Genomic DNA, 5,000 nt, shown 5'->3' with positions numbered 1-5,000 from the left:
ATGGAGAGGCTCATCGAGCGTCTGGAGGACGAGCTATCCCTCCTCCGTGTTCAGCTGACGGAGCAAGCTGAGCAATACCGGAAAGACCTCGCGGCGATGCAGGAGTGCCATCGCCAGGAGGTGCTCCATCTGCGAGAGGAGAACCGTAAGGAGCGGGAGATGGTCTCTGGGCTCCTTACGCAACTGGTTGTTGCGCAGTCGCAGCAGCAACAGCAGCAGCAGCAGCAGCTGGCACAACAGCGAGAGGGTGCGGTGACGGCTACGGTGGTGCCGTCTCCGGACCAGGAAGGCGGCTCCTGGGCCGAGGTGGTGCGCCGTAAGTCGGCACGCCAGCAGCCGGCTCAGCAGCATCAGCAGCAGTGGCCGCAGCTCCCGCAACGGCAGCAGCCGCAGCGGCAACAGCAGCAACGTCCGCAGCAACATCAGAGCGGACAGCGTTCGGCTGGGCAGCCCCAGCAACAACAACAACAGTGGCATTTGCAGGGCCAGTTGCTGCGAAAGCAGAGTAAGCAGCAGCCACGCACGATGCCAGCTGCAGTGAAGAAGTCGCGGAAGCGGCCCGACACCATCGAGGTGATGCCAGCGGAGGGCGTCAGCTACCTCGACATGTATAGGGCGATTCGTACGAGCTCGCATCTCGACGGCATGCAGGAGAAGATCAGCGTCGGCAAGCGAACGCCGAAAGACACCTTGCGGCTGCCGCTGAGCCGTGATGCCGACAGCGCCGAGCTGTGCCAGCGTATCCGGCAAGCCATCGGAGACAAGGGTGCGGCGTCCGTGCGTACGGAGATGTCGATGGTGCTCATAACAAACATCGACTCCTTGGCGAGCGAGGACCAGCTGCGTCGGGCGGTGTTGACGGCTCTCGGCAAGGAGCATTCCGAGGCCACCTTCGACATGTGGGAGCGGCGAGACGGCACGAAGCGTGCTCGCGTTCGTCTGCCCCGGTCGGATGCGGAGCATCTGGCTGGGAAGCGCCTGCTCCTAGGACACACCTCCTGTTGGGTGTGGGAGGTCCCGAAAGCGTCGCTGGAGGAGAAGCGGTGCTTCCGATGTTTGGAGCGCGGCCACTTCGCCGGGCAGTGCTCGGGAGAGGACCGCAGCAAAGCGTGTATCCGGTGTGGCGCGGAAGGCCACAAGGCAGCGAGCTGCACTGGCGAGGCTCGCTGTTTGAAGTGTGGCGGCCCGCACTCGATTGCCGCAGCTTCGTGCAAAGCTGCAGCCACACGATGATGATAGAAGTGCTCCAGATAAATATCGGTAAGAGCAGGAGCGCTCAGGATCTTGCGCTCCAGCGGATGAGGGAGGAGGGAGCAGACGTGATGCTCATCACGGAGCTCTATGCTGTGCCGGCCAACAATGGGAACTGGGCATCCGACGACGCACTGAAGGCCGCGATCGTCACCAGTGGCCAACGGTTTCCCATACAGCGGGTGAGGAGCGTGCAGCATCCGGGCATCGTAGCTGCCGAGGTGGCGGGCATCGTTGTCATCTGCTGCTATATTCCGCCATCGATCGGCCTCCCGGAGTTCGAGCAGCAGATGGACCGGCTGGAGGTACTTGCGCGAGGCCACCCTTGCGTGCTGATAGCTGGTGACTTCAACGCGTGGCATGGGGCCTGGGGGAGCGAGCGGGCCAACCTTAAGGGTGAGGCGCTCCTTCAGACGGTTACCAGCCTAGGATTGGAGGTCCTCAACCGCGGCACGGAGCCGACATTCCTGGGGAACGGTGTGGCTCGGCCCAGCAGAGTGGACGTCGCCTTCGCGAGTCCAACGCTCTGCCGATCGGATGGAGCAGCGGAGGACATCAGCTCCTGGCGGACGCTAGACCGCTACTCCTATAGCGACCACCGCTATATTCGGTTTGCGGTCGGGCAACAGCATCGTACAGGTCAGCGGCCCGGACGGGGCATTCATCAGCAGGAAGGTGTCGAAGTACGGGAGGCGGGTACTCGCTGGCGAACTCGCCAGTTTTGCCCCCGTACTTTCGAGCTGGCACTTGAGGCGACCCGTTTTGCCGATCGGGTGACCGATGCGGCAAGCCTGGGGATGGTGCTTACGGAGGCCTGCGACGCTACCATGGCGAGGATTGGGCAGTCGCAGCAGCAGAGGAGGAACTGCAACACATATTGGTGGACTCCGGATATCGAGGAGCTGACCGAGCGCTGCCGGTTGGCTCGGGAGCGACAGTTATTGGCCCTCGACGAGACGTCCGCCGAACTGGCTTCAGAGGAACATCAGGAGGCGCGTGCTGCCTTAAGGGTGGCAATTAAGGCCAGCAAGCAGCGCCAGTTCGATGAGTGGCTGCAGGCCCTGGCTGTAGATGAGACGGGACAGTGGTTCCGGCAAGTGCTTCTTCGGTTTCGGGGCAGCTGGACGGCGCGTGAACGCGATCCAGCGGTGTTGCAGCGGATCGTCGAGGAGCTGTTTCCGGAGCATCCCCCGGTCGAGTGGCCGGACGTCACGCCTTCGGAAGGGGACACTCCGGTCCGTCCGATCAGCTGCGCGGAGCTCCAGGCGATAGCGAGCGAGCTGCATCCGCGGAAGGCGCCTGGCCTCGATGGAGTACCGAACGCTGCGGTAACGGCTGCCATCCGGAAGTATCCGGAGCCATTCGCTGGTGTCTACCAGCGCTGCTTGGACACCGGCGAAATACCACGCGAATGGAAAAGGCAGAAGCTGGTGCTGTTGCCTAAGCCGGGTAAGCCGCCGGGCGAAGCCTCGTCCTGCCGCCCGATCTGCTTGATCGACAACCCGGCGAAGGTCTTCGAGAGGACTACGCTGGACAGACTCAACGAGCACCTGGAGGATCCGGAGGCACCTCGGCTGGCCGAGAACCAGTTCGGTTTCCGGAAGCAGCGGAGCACCCTGCAGGCGATCCAGCTGGTGGTGGAAGCAGGCGAGCGCGCGATGTCCTACGGACGGACTAACAACCGGGATAAGCGCTGTCTGCTGGTTGTGGCGTTGGACGTCAGAAACGCCTTTAACACCGCCAGCTGGCAGGCGATAGCGATGGCCCTGCGTGAGAAGGAGGTTCCAGCGCAGCTGCAACTCCTGCTCCGCGACTATTTCACCGACAGGGAGCTGGTGTACGACACCCATGACGGCCCGGTGTCACGTCGGGTGACGGCAGGCGTTCCACAGGGGTCAATCCTTGGCCCGACTCTGTGGAACGTTATGTACGACGGCGTTCTACGGATCCAGCTCCCTGAAGGGGCCACCATCGTCGGCTTTGCCGATGACATCGCCATCCTGGCCGAGGGCTGCACACCCGAGGAGTCGGCGACGGTCGCGGAGGCTGCGATCGAGGCGGTGATGGGGTGGCTTGAGGCACGTCACCTTAGTCTCGCCCCCCACAAAACCGAGGTGGTTCTGATATCGAGTCTGCGTCGAGGACGTTTGGAAATTCCTGTGCGCGTCGGCGAAGTGGTCTGCACGTCAAAGCGATCGATACGCTACCTGGGGGTACAACTCCACGAGAAACTCTCGTGGAAACCGCACGTGGAAGCGGCCGCGGACAAGGCCCTCCGTGCGGTGGCGGTGGTTACCTCGGTGATGAGGAACCACAGCGGCCCCCAGGTGGCCAAGCGGCGGTTGCTGGCAGGAGTCGCTGAGTCGGTGATCCGGTACGCCTCGCCCATCTGGGCTAAGGCGACAGACATGCAGTGGTGCCGAAGACGACTGGCCCAGGTCCAGAAGCCACTGGCACGTGGGGTATCGAGTTCGTTCCGCTCGGTATCCTACGAGGTGTCAGTGGTGATGGCTGGTTTGGTGCCGTACTGGCTGGTCGTCAACGAGGACGCAAGGTGCCATAGCAGGCTGCTGGTCGAGCCTGGCGCCAGCAGGAAGGAGGTACGAGCGGCGGAGCGAGCAGCCACGATGCTGCAATGGCAGGACGCCTGGGACCGTGCGGCGGCAACACCATCGGCCAGCCGCTACTTGACGTGGGCGCACGGGATGATTCCCGACCTGCACCGGTGGACGGGACGAAAGCACGGGAAGGTGGACTTCCACCTTTCGCAGGTGCTCTCCGGACACGGATTCTTCCGGGAGTACCTGCACGTCTGCGGCTTCGCTTCGTCTCCGGAGTGTCCACGGTGCGTAGGGTCGGTCGAGTCGGTGGCCCACGTCTTGTTCGAGTGCCCCGTGTTTGAGGAGATCCGACGTGAGCTGCTGGGCTGGGGGACACCCGAGTCGGTCCAGCTTAACAACATCGCAGAGAAGCTGCTGGAGAGTGCGGAGTGGTGGGACCGCATTCAGAAAGCAGCAAAGACCATCACCACAGTGCTTCAACAGCTGTGGCGCGATGAGGAAGCGCTCACCAATGGTCGAACGGAAGCGGCTTTCGCCGAGGACGAGGAAGTGGTCCTCGAAAGTGTGGCCGCACTCTTCGGTGAGGAGATGGACGACGTCATCATCGAAGACATCACGCGGCGCGTGAACGAGTCGCGAGCAGCGCGTCAGCGATCTGCCCGCAACCGACGGCTTCGCGGCAGAGCGGAGGATCGGGCGCGAGTGCGACTGGCTGCGGACGTCGCAGCAGCACTGGCCGCCCGAGATGACGAGATACTGCGGACGGCAGTAGAGGCGGAGCGAGCGGGCCTAGCTCCTCCTCCCATACCTAGGCGTAGCAGAGGGGGACCACCTTCCCCTGAAACGGTTAGAATTCGCCATGAGCGGCGTCTATTCATGCAGCGCGCATGGCGAGCTCGGGTCCAGGCTGAGGGACCCTCGACGACGCGCCGCCGTCGGACCGCGCCTACGGAGGCGGACCTGATAAGGTCTCGGCGGAACAGACGCGAAAACGAAAGGCGCCGTCGTGCTTTGGCTGCAGGCCGACGATGGACACCCGCGGAGGAGGCTGCCGCCAGCGAGGCGGAATGGTCAGATCGATAGATGTCGGGTTGACTTCTTGAGATCTCCGAGAGGGGAAAGAATGAGTGAGTCACGCGGACTAAGCAAGCGTACGCCTTTAATATGCGGTTAAGATACGATTCAATT

The sequence above is a fragment of the Anopheles moucheti genome (assembly GCF_943734755.1).
Source record: "Anopheles moucheti chromosome X unlocalized genomic scaffold, idAnoMoucSN_F20_07 X_unloc_3, whole genome shotgun sequence".
Taxonomy (NCBI): Eukaryota; Metazoa; Arthropoda; class Insecta; order Diptera; family Culicidae; genus Anopheles; species Anopheles moucheti.
The sequence above is the reverse complement of the archived record's forward strand: the minus strand, read 5'-3'. Positions refer to the sequence as shown.